The sequence below is a fragment of the Leptopilina heterotoma genome, unplaced genomic scaffold (genome assembly GCF_015476425.1).
Source record: "Leptopilina heterotoma isolate Lh14 unplaced genomic scaffold, ASM1547642v1 Lhet_73, whole genome shotgun sequence".
Classification (NCBI taxonomy): domain Eukaryota; kingdom Metazoa; phylum Arthropoda; class Insecta; order Hymenoptera; family Figitidae; genus Leptopilina; species Leptopilina heterotoma.
In genome coordinates, this window is record NW_025111169.1 from 1,196,684 (window position 1) to 1,218,208 (window position 21,525).

Here is a 21,525-nt window from a genome sequence, read left to right on the forward strand (position 1 = left end):
TTGAGAGAATTTCCATTACTTTAAATTCGCTAATACTAGAAATCAAAAAATTATTCGAAAAAATCATAATCAAATTCTTTAAAACGATTCAATTATTTTCGAAAAATATTCCAAATTCAATTATTTCCAATAACTAGTATTTTTGTAAAATTTTGCAAAACAATTCAATTATTTTTAAAAAATTGATAAAATTCATTCAAAAAGTCAATTATTTTCATAAATAATAAAATTTTCACAGCAATTCAATTAATTTAGAATAGCATTTTCAAAAAAATTTCGAAAAAATCAATTATTTAACAAAATTTTTATACAATTCTTCACAATAATTCAATTACTTTCACTAATAATAACATTTTTCATGGAAATTAAATTATTAAAAAAAATATTTCATAAAATTCTAAGCAAGAATTCAATTATTTTCATAAATAACAAAACTCATCGAAGAATTTCAATTATTTTTAATACTATTTTAAATTAATTAATCGAAAAATTCAATTATTTTTACAAATAAAGTTTTTTACAAGAATTTAATAAATGTAAAATAAAATTTTCATAATATTTATTACATTTAAAAAAAATTAATTTTTTAATACAATATTTATAAAACTCTTATGAAGAATTCAATTATTTTCAAAAATAATAAAATTTTTAATAGAAATTTAATTCTTTTTAAACATTTTAATAAAATTTTTCACAATAATTTCAATTATTTTCATAAATTGTAAGTCTTCTCAAAAATTCAATTAATTTAGAACAGCATTTTAAAAAAATTCGAAAAAAACAATTATTTAACAAAATTTTTATACAATTCTTCACAATAATTCATTTAATTTTACTAATAATAACATTTTTCATGGAAATTAAATTATTTAAAAAAATATTTCATAAAATTCCAAGCAAAAATTAAATTATTTTCACAAATAACAAAATTATTCCCGAAAATTCAATTATTTTGAGGTATTTTAATAAAATTCTTTGCAAAATTCAATTGTTTTCATAAATAACACTTTTCATCACAAGAATTCAATTATTTTGAAAAGTAATAAATTTCTTCTTGGGAATTCAATTATTTTTAAAATTTCTAATAAAATAGTTCGCAAGAATTCAATCATTTTCATAAATAATAAAATTCTTCTCAGAAATTCAATTATTTTTGAAAATTTTAATTTAAGGAATTGCTCAAAAAACGTAATTATTCTTAAAAATTTAATTTCAATTCCTCGAAAAAATCAATTATTTAAAAAAATGTTTCTTTAAAATTCTTTGGAAGAATTCAATTATTTACAACAATATTAGAATTTTTCACAGGAATTCAATTATTTTCAAATATTTTAATAACATATTGTTCGAAAGAAATGAATTATTTTAAATACAATTTTAATCAAATTTTTTTGAAATAATTTAATTATTCTTTTCGATTTTAATTATGAATTCTTCCTAAGAATTCAATTATTTACATAAATAATTCTTCGACAAAATTCAATTATTATAGATAAATAACAAAATTATTCCCGAAAATTCAATTATTTTGAGGTATTTTAATAAAATTCTTTGCAAAATTCAATTGTTTTTATAAATAACAATATTCATCACAAGAATTCAATTATTTTTAAAAGTAATAAATTTCTTCTTGGGAATTCAATTATTTTCATAAACAATAAATTGCTTTTTAAGAATTCAATTATTTTTAAAAAAATTTTATAAAATACCACACAGACATTCAATTATTGTCAAAAATTTTAATAGAATTCTTTGTAAAATTTAAATTATTTAAAAAACTTTTCGCAATTCAATGATTTTCAATATCTACTATTGAATAAAATTTCCAAACAAAATTCAATTATTTACAAATTTTTTTGTAAAAATTCTCGTAAGAATTCAATTCTTTTCATGAATAATAAAAATTTTTCAGGAATTCAATAAATTATTTAAATCAGAATTTGCATAAAATTAGTCGAAAGAAATCAATTATTTAAAAATATTTATAAAATTCTTAGGCAAGAATTAAATTATTTTTATAAATATTTAAACTCTTTCATGAATAATAAAAATCGTTAAAAGAATTCAATTTATTAGCGCAGGATAAGAAAGAAGTAAATATTTTTGATGAAAATTGGGAAAAAGTCAGTGAAATTAAATATAGAATGGAATTTTTGTCAGTTTTGTGAAGTTTCTAAAACTAGTTTTTTTTGGTATTCAATTTTAATTTTTCAATAGCAATTTTTTTACTACTTTTTTTAGTTTGAAAAATATTTTTTGCAACTTTTTTAAAATTAATTATCGAGTGCGAAGTCTGTAACAACTATTCGATCATTATTGGTGTCGAAAGTGACAATGACAAATTTCTAAAATTATCTATTATTTTTCCAATGGTTGTTTTTTTCCATAAATTCTTTTTTCCAATAATGGAAAACTGTCAAGTTAAATATTTAAAAGTAAACTCTAAAATTTTATTGTTTTTTATTTATTTTGATGTTTTTACTTCCTTTTTATATTATTATATATTTTATTGGATTCATATGTATGACCTTTCGGCCTTTTACATTTCCCGTACATAAATATTTTCTTCGAATCTTTAACATAAATGACTTAAATTAATTTAACACTAGATTTTAAACATTTAAATATCTTAAATTATAAACCGCTTTGTGCTTCCTTTTTATATTTTCTTCACATCCAAAATGAAGGATGAAAATTGTTTTTGATTTAACAAAAATTAAAAAGGAATTTTTAGTCAATGTGAAACTATTTCAAAGATAACTTTTTTCCCTTCGTTCACAGTGGCTTTTATTTGAACTTTTTTTTAATAATTTGAACCTCTTTTTGTTTCAGGTATGTGTCAATATTGGAAAAATGTCATTTATTCGTTTATTGGTAAATTGAGGTTGTATCCGGAGCATTCAAGGTTAGTTTTGAATAATGTGTTTTGTTATGAAGTAGTAAAATATTTTACAATTTAGGAAAATAGTTTTCTAAAAGTAAAACTCGCATATATACTATACGTAAGAATAAACATTTAAAAAATCTTTTTAAGATTTATAGACTAGAAAATTAGGTTTAAAAATTCGAAACTAAAATATTATGATATTTAAGATATTTAATATTTGTGGCACACTCCGAAGAAAGGTGTCCAAGATTTTTTTATTGGATACAAATTTTGAAAAAAAATTTAAATTCTGCACAATAATAATAAATATATGGAAAATGAAATTTCTCTGCGGTGAAATTTGGATTAATCATTTGGTCTACTTTATAATATAATAAATTTATACATCCTTATAAAGATTTCTTATGTCACATATCCCACGAGAAGTATGAGTTCCTACACATTTATAGAAAACTAAAAATGTCACTCTAATATATTCATATTTCCATATATTTTCATAATACGCATAAATAAGTGATCTCAATCGAAAAAAAACGCGTATGCGTATCCGTGTTTTAAAATGAGTCTAGAAAGGAAATAAGAAATCTTTAAATTTATTATAGTTAATATTAATGGCTATCAATATAGTAGGGGGAAAGAATTCGAAAAATTTAATAACAAAATGAAAGTATGTCTTAAATGTCAGTTACTTTTATGAGTAATTAATATATCTTAAAATAGTATAGTTACATCGATCTTTAAATTGGCTTAAAGTCTATTAATTATCTGTGAAAATTTTTCGAATTACCGGTACAAAAATATCTGAATAATTTAGATATGGAATTTTTTCGAAAATAATTTATTATCTCAAAAGGTCATGACTTCTAAAATGGTGGCGAATGTTATTAAAATTAAATTTTTCGAATTATGTCAAGGGTGAAAAATATTAAGTAACGTTTGACTTTTTTTTATTGTTTTTTGCTTCAGCAATTTGTAAAAAATAACTTTGACTAAACTTATTTTAATTATCTTTATAAATAAAATCAATTATAATAAAATTATTGTCCGAAATTCAATTATTTTCAAAGATTTTAATAAAATTTTTGGCAAAATTTCAATTTTTTTAAAAAAATTTTCTGAATTCAATGAGCTTCAATATCTAATATTTTAGTAAAATTTTTCAAAAGAATTCAATTATTTAAAAGAAATTTTGGTAAAATTTTACGCAAACATTCAAATATTTTCACAATATAATAAAAATTCCACAGGAATTCAATTATTTGCAAATTTTTTAAATAAATTTCTTCGCAATGATTCAATTATTTTCATAAGAAATAAAATTTTTTTACAGGGATTCAATTGTTTTCGATAAATAATAAAATTCATTTTAGGAATTCAATTATTTTCATATAAATAATAAAATTTATCAAAGAATTTTAATTATTTTTAATACACTTTTAACCGAATTCCTTGGAAAATGTAATTATTCTTAAAAATTTTCTTAAAATTCTTTGCAAAATTCAATTATTTTCATAAATAACAATATTCATCAGAAGAATTCAATTATTTTTAAAAGTAATAAATTTCTTCTTGGGATTTCAATTATTTTCAAAAATTCTAATAAAATCTTTCGCAAGAATTTAATTATTTTTATAAATATTAAATTCTTCTCAAGAATTCAATTATTTTTGAAAATTTTAATAAAATTCTCAGTAACTATTCAATTATTTACATAAATAATAAAAATCATCGCAGGATTTCAATTATTTTTAATACAATTTTTCAGGAATTGATCAAAAAATGTAATTATTCTTAAGAAATTTAATTTCAATTCCTCAAAAAAATCAATTATTTAAAAAAATGTTTTTTTTTAAATTCTTTGGAAGAATTGAATTATTTACAAAAATATTAGAATTTTTCACAGAAATTCAATTTTTTTCAAATATTTTAATAAAATTCTTCAAAAACATTAATTTAATTAAATTATTTATTAAATTATATATTTTTGTATTTAAATAATTGAATTCTCGTAGAATTTTCTAATAAAATTGATTTAAAAATGAATTTTAGTTAAAATTTTAGATAAATATTGAATATTAAAAGCATTATAGAGTAAATTTTTAAAACAATTTTAATTAAATTCGTCTAAAAAAATTTGAGGAATTCAATTAGTTTCTGAAATGATAAAATTCATCAGAAGAATTCAATTACGTTCAGAAATTTAAAAAAATTTTCCTCAAAATTTTAATTATCTTTATAAATAATAAAATTCTTCTTCAAAATTCAATTATTTTAAATAATTTTAATAAAATTCTTCTCAAAAATTAAATTATTTTTACAAGTAACGACATTTTTCACATGAATTCAATTATTTAAAATATTAATGAAATCCTTTGCAAAAATTCAATTATTTTTATAAATAATTAAAATCTTTTATATTTTTAACTAACAATTTTGTAGAATTAATTTTTTTGAAAAAGTTCAATTGAATTTTTTTTTATTTGTATAATCAAATAAATTTGAAAATTCTCAAGGAACTTTTTAAAAAATTAGTAAAAATAATTAGAAATAGAAAATTGAAAATAATAATTAAATTGAAATGATGAAATGATTTTTAAAAATAAAATTGTCAATTTTAAAAATAATAGAATTTAAAAATTTTCTAAATTAAATTTTTGTTGAAAACACTAAAAAAAATTCAATTTTGGAGAAATTACAAATAATTGCAGAAATTCAATTATTTAAAAAAAATAATTGAATTGTCCTTATAAAATTCAACTACTTATGTTCAAAATTTGAAAAAATTCTCGCAAAAATTTCCAATTATCTTTATAAATAACAAAATTCTTCTCCAAAGTTCAATTATTTTCATAAATGTCAAGAAAATTCTTGTCCTAATTTCAATTATTTTCAAAAATAAAATGTATTTTTCTAATTTCAATTATTTTCAATATCTACTATTTTAATAAAATTTTCCAAAAAGAATTCAATTATTTAAAAAAAATTTTAATAAATTTATATGCAAACATTTAATTATTTTCATAAATAATAAAAATTTCACAGGAATTCAATTATTTTTATAAATAATAAAATTTTTTTAAGGGATTCAATTATTTTCATAAAAAATAATTTAAAATTCTAGAAAGTAATAATTGAATTAAAATGATGAAAATAATTTTGATAAAGTTACAGTAACAATATTCTTGTGATATAAAATAATGATTTTATTTCTCGTTCATCTTTAATTATTATAAAACATGAAGAAATCGATCACTTCGAGTCTTCGACTCGGAGCAATCGATATCTTCATGTTTTATAAAAAATACTTTTATAAGTTGTTTAATTTAAAAAAGATTTGAATTCGAAATTTTTGAATGTCTTAATTCCTGTGAAAAATCCTGTTCCAAAAATAAGATTAAAAATAGAAATTGTACAAATATTTTTCTTCTTTTTCTAAAGCAAAATAATAATTTTGTTTTTAAAAATTGTGATTCATAAACAAAAATAATGCAAAATAAATAAATTTTCTATTTCTTAATCACAGTTGTTTAACAAATTTCTAATTTTTCTGAGAAGTAAAGAACAAAAATCTGCATAATTTCAATTCGACAAAACATAATAATATTTAACAAAATTTTAGTCTTTTAATGAAAAGAAGTGGAAAAAATTCTGATGATTTCTATTTGTCATTACAATTTTGAATTAATTATAAAATAAAAATAAATTATAACATAATATTCTATTAATATTAAAAAAAGCATAAAAAATTCCCCAAAATATATTTGACTCAAAAATATTTTCTTCTCAGTGCAAAAATCAAAACAAAAAGAAACCGAAAATTAAAAACTAACAAATCTCTGCATTGGTGATTAATGTAAATAAAAGGTCATAAAGAAAACAATGTAAAAATTAACATTCCATGCACGACGCTTAGGGAAACATATATATTATTTAGTATTCAAGCCTACGCACTGTGTAAATAAATTTGATGCTACATATATAAGATTCTTCCGCCTTACAAAAGCGTGCAATAATTAAGAAATACTTTCTTTTATAACGTTATGAGAATTCAAAACAATTGTCTTCATTTTTTTCATATCTTATCATATTCTATGTATCGGGAATTTATTTTTATACCTGCCTCGTGTAGGCCATGTGTATATAATTATTTTCCACAATTAGCATAATATGTATAAATTTAAACTTTTACGCAAGAGATTTTGTAAAAATTCTCGCCAAAAAATATGAAAGTGCGTTGATTTGATAAAATCAATATATGAAAAACTAAAAAATTGGCAGTGAAAGGATTGTAGTCTAGTAAATATTACGATTAAGTAAAAAAGATTTGCATTTAATGAAACAATCCGGAAATAGCTCGTAAACCAAACGAGTATACGGGAATAAAACTGACATTGAACTTCCTGCTATTTATGGAAATATCGCTATGTTTTGAATTTGCAAACTAGATATGGCTATAAATAAGGGAAGCAGTTTACTGGTTTCAGAAATGGTAGCAAATAAAAATAACTCAATTATTTACTTGTTTGCAAAATTTAAAGACTTTGTTTATAGCACAAAGATTTAGAGAGAGAATATTTTTTAAGGAATTTTTTTTATTTTTTTCTCCCCTACAAATCGTAATCAACAAATATAATAATATGATTCAAATATAGATTAAAAAAAAAAAATATTTTCATTAGTATTTGAATTGAAACGAAATGTAATGTCAATGAAATAATTTCACTTGTTTCGGGCAATTAGATGTTCGACGATGAAAAAAAGTGTATCATTAATAATGTTTTAGTTTTCACTTTCTTATTTATCGAACTATATTAGCATTTAATGGAAAATCATAGAAACACACATTATTTATATAGTTTATATTTGCCATTGGTGTTTTCTATATATATAAAAGCGCAGTATACTAAAAGCTAATCATTTATTACAAACATTTTTTGTGAATGAAAATAAGAAAAAGAAAAAGAAAAGGCTGACGAATATGTTAACGATCAGTTTCTAAAACATAGAGGTTAGTAATGCGATTTGACGTGGGAGCAGGATATTTTATAATCTTTTCGACACTCTCAGCCTGAAAGTGGAAAGCCTTTCTCCTTCAAGTTAATAACCTTAATTTATCGCAAATTATTATCATTAGCTCTTAACATGCACGTTCCGTGAAATGTCATATTGGCACAAGTCGATTTTTTCTACAGAGGGTTGAATAGAGATTCAATCTTTATAATTAATCTCTATTTAACCCTCTGTTAAAAAAACAACGACCTGTGCCGATTTGACAGTATAGTTGAGGGTTGAATGAAGAATACACTCATTGTCAGAAAAAATTTTATTTTTTTATGCCAAACTAATATTTATTTATATCAAAGAATATTTTTTTGTTAAATAATTATTTTTCTCTATCGAAGAAATATTTTTTTCGATATTTTTATTAGATAAAAAATGTACTATAATTTAAAAGCGACTTGTGTTGATTCGACAGTAAAGTTGAGGGTCGAATGAAGAGTACACTCACTGTCAGAAAAAATTTTATTTCAAACAACCAAGTAAATGCAGCTATTTACTATTATTTATAAATTACTTAACGAATAATTTTACTTAAAAGTTATGATCCACAAGTTTTTAATAAAGTTCGAATGAACGAAATATTTTTTATTGAAAATATCTTTTAAAATTACTCCATCAGGCAATAAAAATTAAAAATAAAAATTCGACATTTAGAAACATTGAAAATTAATTCTTTTGATAGTGACTAAAAATTATTGTAATAAATACTCAATTTTAAGAAAAAATAAATAAATTTCGTTCACTTGAAAGTTCAGAATTTTATAGGATCATTAAAAATTCCAAAAATAATTGAATTTTACAAAAGTTGCGGTTTGAATTCTTTTATAAATAAAATTGAATTTAAAGAGAAATTCTCCAAAATTTAATTATTTTCAAAAAATTTAATAAAATTCTTCGCGAAATTTCAATATTATTATCAAAAATTCTCCTGAATTGAATGATTTTGAATATCTAGTCATTAAATAAAATTTTTCAAAAGAATTTTATTTACAAATTTTTTATAAATTTTTCCACAATAATTCAATTATTTTCAAAAACAATAAAATCTTTTTTACAGAGATTCAATTATTTTCATGAATAATAAATTTTTATCGTTGAATTTCAATTATTTTTAATACAAATTTAATCGAATTCCACGAAAAAAGTAATTATTCTTGAAAATTTTATTAAAATTCGTCGAAGAAATTCAATTATTTAAAAAATTGTTAATAAAATTCTTTATGAGAATTTAATATAATTTTGTTTAATTAGTTTAATTTTAGTAGAATTTTCTAATTGATTTAAACATGAATTTCAGTTAAAATTTTAGATATTAACTATTGAATATTAAAAGCATTAAAGTGTAAATTTATAGAAAGAATTGAATTTTTAAAACAATTTTAATTAAATTCGTCTAAAGAAATTTCAGGAATTCAATTATTTTCAAAAAATGAAAAAATTCTTTAGAGAAATTTAATTATGTTGAAAAATTCAACAAAAAAATTTTCCTCAAAATTTCAATTATATATTATTGAATTTTTCTTCAAAATTCAATTATTTTAAATAATTTTAATAAAATTCTTCTCAAGAATTAAATTATTTTTACTAGTAATAAAATCTTTGACAGGAATTCAATTATTTAAAAAAATGTATAATAAAATTTGTTGTGTAAGAATTCAATTATTTTCATAAACACAAAAATTCTTAGCAGGTTTTTAATTATTTTTAATGTAATTTTAAATCAATTCCTTCAATAATGTAATTACTTTAAAATATTTTTATTAAAATTCGTCAAAAGAATTAAATTTTTTTTTAAATTTGTTGATAAGATTCTTTATGAGAACTCAGTTTTAAGATACATTCAATTTTTCAATAAATTATTTATTTTTATATTTTAATAATTTAATTTTCGTAGAATAATCGAATTTTTGTAAAATTGAATTGTAAACAAATAGATTTTGAAAATTCTGAAGCAACTTTTGCAAAAATTATTAAAAATAATTGAAATCCTCTGGAGAATTTTAATTATTAAAAATAATTGAAATCCTCTGGAGAATTTTATTATTTATGAAAGTAATTGAATTCTTGCAACGAATTTTATAACATTTCTTTTTAAATAATTGAAATCTTGTGATGAAATTTATTATTTTTGAAAATAATTGAATTCCTGCAACGAATTTTATTAAAATTTTTTTTTAATAATTGGAATCCTATGAAGAATTTTATTAAATTGTTTTTAAATAATTGAATTATTGAAAAAAAAATTTTGAAACTAATTACATTTTTCGAGCAATTAATTTAAAATTGCTTTAAAAATAATTGAAAACCTAAGAGAAATTTTATTATTTTTGAAAATAATTGAATTCTTACAAAACGAATTTTATTATACATTTTTTTTAATAATTGAATTCATGTGAAAAATTTCATTACTTGTAAAAATAATTGAATTCTTGTAACGAGTTTCATTTAAATTTTTTTAAATAATTGAAATTCTGTGAATAATTTTATTATTTATGAAAATAACTGAATTCTTGCAACGAATTTTATTACACTTTTCTTTAAATAATTGAATTCTTTTGAGAAATTTCATTAAAATAGTAGATTGTGAAAATATTTAAATTTCTCAGCGAAGAATTTCATTATTTGTGAAATGTAATTGAATTCTTGCAAAAAATTTTGTTAATTAATTACATTTTTCGAGGAATTCATTTAAAATTGTATTAATAAAATAATTGAAATTCTGCATTGAGTTTTATTATTTATGAAAATAATTGAAAATTCTTACACAACAAATTTTATTATACATTTTTTTAAATAATTTAAATTTAATATAATAATTTAAATTTCCATAAAATTTTTCAAAAAGAAAAATTAAATTGTATACAAAAATTTTAATAAAATTTTTAGCATAGAACATTTTTTTATCTATAATTTTTATAGAGTGAATCAGAATATTCTTTAGGGTCAGGAAAGAAGTCAAAATTTTGTCTGGAAATCAGGGAAAAGTTAGGGAGAAACAAAATTAATTTTTTTGTGTCATCCATGAGGAGAGAGTTGAATTTTTAATTTATACTTTAAAGAGCTTCGTTTATATTTTCTTCACGAAGTTGTGCAAAATGTGAAGTAATGCTAAACGATTTTTTTTGCGCATAGGAAACATGACATTTTATTATTATCATATTATGTTATGATGATTCTTATAAAAGTCTTAATGACTGAAAAAAAGGAATACTTTCTTTGTTGTGATGAAAAAATGTTCCTCTACTTATGGACTTTTATATATTATTTGTTGTCGGACATATTCTCTGCGCAAGCGTATTATTCATGTAACACATGCGGAAGGCAATGCGGAAGCTTTTTCCATTGCTTCCGCGACTTCCTCATTACTTTGGAGAGGATCGGACGGAATCTAGTTTTTCTATTTTGCAGACACTTGTTAATTGCACGTTTCTACTATTTGTGACGCACCTGTCTATTCTTTATGGCAATGCGAAGTGCAAGTTTAAGTGAAAACTCTTTTAAGATTTTTTTTTTTTTTTTTTTTTTTTTTACATACAGTAATGTCATGATTACTTATTAGAAATTATTTACTTTATATCTTGTTTCAAGAAATTTATATATATATATATATATATGAAAACTCTCCTTAATCCAAATTATTGGAATTTCTCTATATTGATGGTCATTGATTCCTTTCTAACTGTCTAAATGCAGTTAAAAATCATTTTATTGCTGTTTATTGGAAACATGTGCTAACGGTTGCGCAGTTTTATTCGGAAGACAATTTTTTATAGTGTCTTGATTATTTTCTTTCTTGATTCTATTTCTTTTGAAGAAATATTTATGTCCCTGAAGTTTAGAATGAAATTTAGTTTTAAACGAACGAAATTCGTTTCTATTTCAAACTTTATTTTTATGCTTTTAATTTTAATGCTTTTTTATTTTAACAAAGCTTTTTGATTCAATATTTTTGGTGAAAATATTTTTAAATAAAATAAGTTAATTATTTTTTTTTTTTGGAAAATATAAATTTTACCCTATCCTTGATCGTGAATATTGTGAACTTCACTCACGTCTTTTTATCTCTACAGTTGAATTTGTAAAAATGTTTTTATTGATAAATTAGTAAAAATTACTATATTTATTATTAAAATTTACTAATTTAAAAACAAAAATAAGTAATTTAATCAACTTACTAAGTTAACATTTTTAAAATTTATTTACAGTACGAAAAAATATTTCGTTATCAAATAATTATTTGTCTGTATAAAAAAAAAACATTTTTTTTGTCAATCTAATATTTTTTTATAAAATAATTATTTTCCTGTATCAAAGAAACATTTTTTTCGTAAAAATAATATTTATTTGTATAAAAAAATATTTCGTTATCAAATAATTATTTGTCTGTATCAAAAAAAACATTTTTTTCGTCAATCTAATATCTTTTTATAAAATAATTATTTTCCTGTATCAAAGAAACATTTTTTTCGTCAAAATAATATTTATTTGTATAAAAAAATATTTCGTTATCAAATAATTATTTGTCTGTATAAAAAAAACCATTTTTTTCGTCAATCTAATATCAAAAAATATTTTTTTCGTCAAAATAATATTTATTTGTATCAAAAAATATTTTTTTATCAAATAATTATTTTTCTGTTTCAAAGAAACTTTTTTTTGTGCCAAACGAATATTTATTTATATGTCAAAAAAATATTTTGTTTTATTAAATAATTATTTGTATCAAGAAAAAATATTTTCTTTCTGGGTCAATAATTCTAAAAAGAAAATTTGTTAAAAAAATTTTATAGGTTTTTGGGGTAGAAAATATTTTTCTTTCAGTGTAAAAAAAATATTTCGTTCAATTCAACAAAAATTTTTTTTGTTGATGTAAATAAGTCACTTGACTTGACTTGTTTTTTTCGATTAACCCCTTCACTGTCAGTGGGCTCTATAGAGCCATAAAAATGTCGTGCCCTGTATGTCCATGGGCTCTATAGGGCCATCGGAAAAAAAGACATTTAAATGTTAACGAATCTGGCTAAAAATCCTTACTCGGGGGTTTTCGGGGTCGCTGAATCCAAATCCGTGGTCAAAAATTCAAAATTTTAAATTGCAACTTTAAAAAGGAGACAAAAAAAATTTTTAAATTAACGAATTCGTTAACTTTTTAATTTTTTTGGTCGCTATTTTGAAGCCGCCATTTTGAATTTTGACTTTTCGACCACGGATTTTGAATCAGTGACCTCAAAAACATAAAATATGACAATATCATGATTTTTTAAAAAAAAAATTGTTTTGAACACTTATGGCACAAAAACTTTATTTTCACTCGACTGTGAAGGGGTTAAAAGAAAATTAATTTTTACTTGATTCAAAGAAAATTTATTTGACTCAACAAGAAAATAATGAACTCAAAAATTGATTGATTCAAAAACAATTGAAATTTTGTAAAATTTAATTGAAAATAATTAATTTTTTTTTTCAAGTATTTTGTTAGAATTTTTGGAAATCAACTTTTGAAGAATTTTAATTGCAAATTTTTAAAGTAATTGAATTATCAAAAATTTTAATGAAAAATCTTTAAACGTAAATTTAAAAATGAAAATTTATGAAAATTAGCTTCTAATTTTTTAGAATTTAGTATTTTTTGTACTTTTAATTACACATTTCCGAAGATTTAAAATTTAAATACATGCAAAAAATAATATCATTTTAGAATTATTTTCAAAATTTTTGGAGAAAAAATCATTAAAATTCATCAAAAAATTAATTAGTTTTTTTTAAAATAAAACAAAAAACTCTTTTATAAAATTCAATTATACTATTATTGAAAAATTACATTAAAATAATTTTAAAAACTACTTAATTATTAGAATTTTTTTATCGTAATTTTTTAAGATTTAATTATCTTTGAATGAAGCAAATAAAAATGTACTGTTTTGGTCTTATTATAAAATTTCGGAGAAATCATGGTCATATTTACAATTAAAATTCTTCAAAAATTTGATTATTTTTATTTTTTGAAAATACTATACCTTAATAAACTGAAGAAAAAAAGATTGACAGTTACAATTATTATAAAAAATTGAATTTTCGTATTTAAATAATTTAATTTTCGAGGAACTTTTGAAAAATTATTTAAAATAATTGATTTAGAGATGAAGTTGAGTTGAAAATATTATAAAAAATAATTTAATTCAGGAAGGGTTATAGTTGTAATTTTTAGATAATAAATTTCATAAATTTTACTCATTTTCCGTAAACTTTCATATTTTCCTGGAAAAAAAATTTTGTCAGGGAAAATAATTTTTATGTCAGTAAATTGTCAGGGAAATTGTTAAACTGAAACTTGTGACCACCCTGTTATTTCATAATAATAAAGAAATTTAAAATTATTTTGAGTAAAAAAAACAGTTCTTGGTGCGTATTTGGAGCAGGACTTTAATTTAAAAAAGTGAACCAATTCGTGCGTGGAAAAATAGTTGAGAAAATGTTAGGAATCAGAAAATCAACAATAAAATCATCAATAATTAAATATTAATAACATTGAATACTTGAAGAAGAAATGTTTAGAAAATTTTCTACAAAGTGTGCTTTTAATCCACATTTAATAACATTTCCCTACGTATATAAATAATAACTGTAATATTTCATAAATGAACACTCACGAAAAAAACACAAGCATTCATATACTTTACTTTAGACGCCCTCATAATAATACACATAATACAATGTTTCATTATAACTACATCCTGAGATAGAAAATGTCATGTATTCTCTTTCCTTTCTATAATTCAAAAAAAATTCTATAATTGAAAAAAATCTTTTAGAAATTTTTTTTGTGGTTATTGTTATATTGTCGTTGGCCCAAATATTGTCTTTTTTTTCACCCAAATTGAAACCGGTCGAAATGTGGAACACCAGGAACCTTTTCACTTGAAAGTATATAATATTCAGGACACACACTCTCCGTAAGTAACGCAGTTACGTAATTTATCAAAATATTTTGCGCTGAAATTCTCCTCATCATCTATATAATCATCACTTGGTTCTGTACTTTCGTTTTCTTTCTTCGCAAGGTCGTTCGATTACGTACCAAGCAAATGTGTTTGTTGCGCGTGTCTATATAGTGCTTGTCGAAAATCGCAATGAAAGCAGGAAGAAAGTCTACAATGAAAAATCAAACCCTCCTAATGCAACTGTAGAAATGCATTTCCGGAGCAATACACTGTGAATAATAAGAATGCTACTGCCAGTAATCCAATTCACAAAGACTTTTTTTTGCTGAGAAATTCGCGGAGCAAAGATAAATATGAATTTCATTGTCTGAAATATTTTTGTTGTTGTTCTTTTTTAAGAAAAACAAAATTTTATCGACAATGAAATTCATTTTTCTAAAAAAAAAGAAAATTTGTCTTAAGATATTTGTACACTATAAAAATTGCGTTTAATTCAACGTTTAATACGCACCGAACTGCTTTTTTTACTCAAATAATAAATTTCTTCACTAATATGAAATAAATAGTTATTTAAATCAAAAACATATTTTTTTCGATAAAATAATATTTATTTGCATTACAAAAATAATTTTTGTATTCATTATTTTTTTAATGAATGAAATATTTTATCGAATAAATATTTAATTGTATCAAAGAAATATTTTCTTCTTCAAATAAATATTTATTTGCATCAAAAAAATAATAAATTTTTAAATCCAATAATTTTTTAATGAAAGAAATATTTTATCGAATAAATATTTAATTGCATCAAAGAAATATTTTCTTCGTCAAATAAATATTTATTTGCATCAAAAAAATAATTTTTGAATCAAATATTTTTTTAATGAAAAATATATTTTATCGAATAAATATTTAATTGTATCAAAGAAATATTTTCTTCGTCAAATAAATATTTATTTGTATCAAAGAAATATTTTTTTATCGAAGAAATATTTCATTGTATCAAAGAAATATTTTTTTATCGAAAAAATATTTAATTGCATTAAAGAAATATTTTTTATCACACTCTAAATTTGAATTTATAAAATATTTACTCATTGCATTTAATGACTGACTTTTTGCTTTTGAATTAGTAAATTTTTTACCTATAAATTAGTATTATTTATTATTTATTTATTTTATTTGTATTACTATTTTATTTATTTTTTAATAATTTTAATAATGAATTACTAAAAATTTTATTCATGAATTAGTAAAAATTACTAGTTATTAGTAAAATTTGCTAATTCAAAATCAAAAAGTCAGTCATTAATTCAAATTAATAAACATTTTTACTATTTCCAATTTAGAGAGAGAAAGAACTGTTTCATTCAAAAACCAAAGATTGTAATTTTTTTTCAGTAACAAAAATTTTCTCTTTGTACAAAACAAAAAATTATTTGGAACAAATAAATAATTTAGCAAAAATTTACGCTAAAAAATTTTTTTTGTTAATTTAAAGAAATCAGTTTCTTAGACTTTTCTTAAACAAATCATTCAAAAAAAAAATTTGTCTTTCAAGAAGAAAATTTTTGATTCATAGACAAAGAAAATTTCTTTGATTTAAACAACTTTTCTTTATCGACGAAATAATTTTTTAATTTAAAAAGGAAAATTTCTTTGAAACAAATAAATTGTTTTTGAATAAAAAAAAAATTATTTTTGAATCAATCAATTTTTGAATTCATTATTTTCTTTTTGAGTTAAATAAATTTTCTTTGTATCAAATAAAAACTAATTTTTAGTCGAAAAAACAAGTCAAGATTTATTTAAATCAACAAAAAATTTTTCTTGAAATGAACGAAATATTTTTTTTACACTGAAAGATAAATATTGTCCACCCCAAAAACCTATTGAATTTTTTAAAACAAATTTTCTTTTTTAAATTTATTGACTCAGAAAGAAAATATTTTTTTGATACAAATAAATATTAATTTGCCAAACAAATATTTTTTTGATTTAAATTAAATGCTTGAATTGATAACAAATTCATATTTTTGAGAAGGAATATGATAGAATTATTTATAATTCACAAATTTGTATTGTAAAAATATTTGATTAGGGAAATTTGTAAAAATATTTTCAGATAAAAATAGAGAAAATTTCAATTTTGTATAATTGAATTTTCTTAAAGTTTTTTTTTGGCTAAAGTATTTTTAGTAAAAAGTTAAGAGAAGATTTTTTATGATAAGTTATTTAAATTTGTTTCCGACCCAAATTTCAATAATAAAAATTTTAATTTTAATTATCATGGAAAAATTAGAAATTTTTAATATTTGCACATTTTTAATGATAAAATAACCTAAAATAGATGTTTTTTTAAAAAAAAATCTGAGCAAAACAAAAAAAAAATGTCTCTCGTAATACATATGTAATTTTCACGCTTCATTTTAGAAAGTTCTTCATTATCAAAATCTTTTGTTATTTTGTCTACTTGCACTTAGTTTAAAGTAGATGTGCCACCCAGAGAAAAGATATGTTCGTGTCAGACCCAACTAGAATTTTTATTTGTTTTAAATAAATTTTATTTGATTTTAATAAAATTTTATTTGGTTCAAGTAAAATTTTCTTTTGTTCAAATAGAATTTTCTTTGGTTCAAATAAAATTTCTACTTATATCGAATAAAATTTTTATTTCAAACAAATAAATAACCTAATTGCCTCTGAGGCAAATATACGTTTTTTTGAGTCAAATAAAATATATTTGATTTAAATACAACTTTTCTCTGGGTGTGAAACTTATATTTTTATTAAATAGAGATTTTTTTTCTATAGAGAAATTTGAAAAGTTTATTTGTCACATATACTTGTTATGAATATTCAACTGTGTCTATTTTGACAAATATTGTGATTTGTTTAATTCTTGTTCGCTTCTTCTTTTCTTTTTCATTATATTAAATTCGCATACCATTCGTATTTGTAGTTATGTGTGTGATTAATTATGGTTCAGGTCTGCTACACAGGTGATTGATTGCACCAATTTTCAACTTAAAGTGATCGTTTTTAATGCAAATTTAGGAGGAAACATTTGTTACTTTCTAAACGTTTACGTATTCGCAAATTTCGGATTTTATTTTTTATGGTTCTTCCTGGTTGATTGTATATTTTTTTTTCTTTTTTCATGTAAATCTGAAATTTTGCTTTTATTTTAATTCATCTAAAGTTGAACGTTTAAAAGGAAATAAATATTTTTTATACTCCAATATTTTTATACTGAAAAAAAATTTTATTTGATTCAAATAACCGATTACCGATCAATTAAATATTTATTTCAATCAAATAATTTTTATTTGAGTCAGTGAAATGGTTCAATTCATATTTGCTTTAAATACTGAAATTATTGGTTTAAATATCATTTAATTGAATTAAATAAAAATAATTTAATTCAAGTAAATATTTAATTGCGACAATAGTCAAGTAATATGTTATTTGAATAAAATAACATTTTTTTTCAGTGTGGAAAATTACTGTAAACTGAAGTGAAAAATATTGTAAATTAACATTTATTTAGTTAAAAATTAATTTTTTGAATAAAAGAAATTTCTTCTAATAAAATTTTAAATAAAAAAAGAATATTGAAAATATCGTCCTTTATTTGAACGTTCGAAACTTTAGGGGCATTTTTTTTTAAATTTAGTTTCTATTTTCTGAAATTTTGTTTGTTTTTGAAAAATTTGAAAGGTTCAAGCAAAGGAAATATTTTTTCACTTTAAGTATTTTCAGAAATTACTGATTGTAATAGAACTTCAAAATTTGAATTAAAGACTTTGAAACTTTGTAATTTATTTTCCAAAACGTGAATAATGTTTTTTTTCATTGTAATAATAAAATTTTAATTTGAAAAATAAAAGGTGAATTTCCTTTATATGAACATTTACTTTGTTGACAATTACTTTTTTTAATATACAAACTAATTTATTTTTTAATAAAATACAATTTTCACCCAGAAAAAAGATATACATTTGACTCAGAGTTAACTGGATATTTTATTTGTTTCAAATAAATTTTATTTGTTTTAATTAAAATTTTATTTGACTTAAATAAAGATTCATTTGATTTAAATAAAAGTTTTATTTATTTCGTCTAAAATTTGTATTTAATAACAAATGAATAATTTAGTTGTCTCTGGGACAAATATACTTTTATATTTAACTCAAATAAATTATATTTGGTTTAAATAAAATTTTTCTCTGCGAGTTTGGAAATAGTTACAAAAATATTGGCGTTCATTCGAACGTTCAAAATTTTAGCGACATCCCAACGGGAAGTTGCCAATGTTAACGATTGGTTCAATAATGGGCCATGCTTGGTACCCAATGGTTTTTTCTTGGCAAAACAATTGGCAACCATCATTGGACCACCAATGGTTTAAACTTGGGATGATCACGCTACTGCCAATGATCGGTAGCCAAGCATCGGGCCAATATTAGTTGCCAAGGAATTGCCAAGGAGACAAAATCGATTTTCAAAAGCTTGATTTTTTATTGGCAGCCAACAAAAAACCAAGGTTTTGAAAATTGATTTTTTTTAATTATTAATTAAAATTTATTTTTAAAAAATATATTTTTCAAAAATTAATTTTAAAAAAATATATTTTTCAAAAATATATATTTTTTTAAATTAATAGAACATATTAATTTAATTTGTCACCTCTGGTAAAACAAAGATGAAAGACTGATAAATTCCCTCACTTTATATCTTACAGTGGAGGGATGACTGTGAATGTCTTTGCGAGAGAGGAGCAGGTACTTATATAGAGCCAGTGAGAAAGGTCACAAGCGAGAACAAATCACTAGCATGCACTCTGGCGGCGCATGTCGGAAGTGGCGCAACGTTGGTTGCCAAGCGCTGCGTCGATAATGTCAGGATATGCATGCGCGCCAGAAAACAGTTCCGACAAGCGCCGCCAGAGTGCATGCTAGTGATTTCTTCTCGCTTGTGACCTGTTTCACTGGCTCTATATAAGTACCTGCTCCTCTCTCGCAAAGACATTCACAGTTATCCCTCCACTGTAAAATATAAAGTGAGGGAATTTATCAGTCTTTCATCTTTGTTTTACCAGAGGTGACAAATTAAATTAATATGTTCTATTAATTTAAAAAAATATATATTTTTAAAAAATATATTTTTTTAAAATAAATTTTTGAAAAATATATTTTTTAAAAATAAATTTTAATTAATAATTAAAAAAAATCAATTTTCAAAACCTTGGTTTTTTGTTGGCTGCCAATAAAAAATCAAGCTTTTGAAAATCGATTTTGTCTCCTTGGCAATTCCTTGGCAACTAATATTGGCCCGATGCTTGGCTACCGATCATTGGCAGTAGCGTGATCATCCCAAGTTTAAACCATTGGTGGTCCAATGATGGTTGCCATTAATGTTCCAATAATGGAACGGAGTTCGCCAAGCATGGCCCATTATTGAACCAATCGTTTACTTCCCATTGGGATATTAACAAAGTCTATATTCTCCCTAAATTAGTAAAAATGTTTACTAATTTATTGACTTGGTAAATTTCACTAATAAATAGTACTTTCTACGAATTTATAAATAAAATTTTCTAATTCAAACGCAAAAAGTCAGTCTAGTAAACTAATAAACATTTTTACTAATTCAAATTTAGAGAGTAATTTGAATTACTCTCTGACTGAATTTTTGCTTTTAAATTAGTAAATTTGACTAATACATAGTAATTTCTACTAATTTATTAGTAAATTTTACTAATAAATACTAATTTCTACTAATAAATTAGTAAAATTTACTTCATAAATAGTAATCTATACTAATTTGTTAGTACATTTAACTAATAAATAGTAATTTCTACTAATATATTAGTAAAATTTACTTAATAAATAGTAATTTCAATAAATAGTATATAATAATAAATTACAGTAAATATTAATTTCTACTAATTCATTAGTGAAATTCTAATTTAAATTTAGAGTAATTTGAACTAGTGACTGACTTTTTGCTTTTAAATTAGTAAATTTTATTAATAAATTAGTAGAAATTACTATTCATTAGTAAAATTTGTTAATTCAATTACAAATAGTCAGTCATTAATTAAAATTAATAAACATTTTTACTAATTCAAATTTAGAGAGTAATTTGAATTAGTGACTGAATTTTTACCTTTAAATTAGTAAATTTTACTGATAAATAATAGTAATTTCTACTAATTTATTAGTAAAATTTATTAATAAATAGTAATTCCTACTAATGCATTTACTTATGAATAGTAATTTCTACTAATATATTAGTAAAATTGACTAATTCTATAATTGACTAAATTTTTGCTTTAAAATTAATTAATTTGACTAATAAAAAGTAATTTCTACTAATTTATTAGTAAAATTTAATAATAAATAGTAATTTCTACTAATATATTATTTAAATTTATTTATAAATAGTAATTTCTACTAATTTATTAGTGAAATTTAGTAATTAAAAATCAAAATTGTGTCATTTATTCCAATTAGTAAACATTTTTACTAATTCAAATTTAGAGACTAATTTGAATTAGTGACTGAATTTTTACTTTTATATTAATAAATTTGACTGATAAATAATAGTAATTTCTACTAATTTATTAGTAAA

General features: G+C 20.9%; 2 protein-coding genes across 2 annotated transcripts in view; one reads left to right on the forward strand and one right to left on the reverse strand.

Moving 5' to 3' along the window:
• The window catches only part of LOC122510702 (flotillin-2), a 268,228-nt gene that overhangs the window by 72,696 nt on the left and 174,007 nt on the right, over window positions 1–21,525 (forward strand). The gene's annotated exons all lie outside the window — the stretch shown is intronic.
• The window catches only part of LOC122510731, a 54,959-nt gene that overhangs the window by 31,722 nt on the left and 1,712 nt on the right, over window positions 1–21,525 (reverse strand). The gene's annotated exons all lie outside the window — the stretch shown is intronic.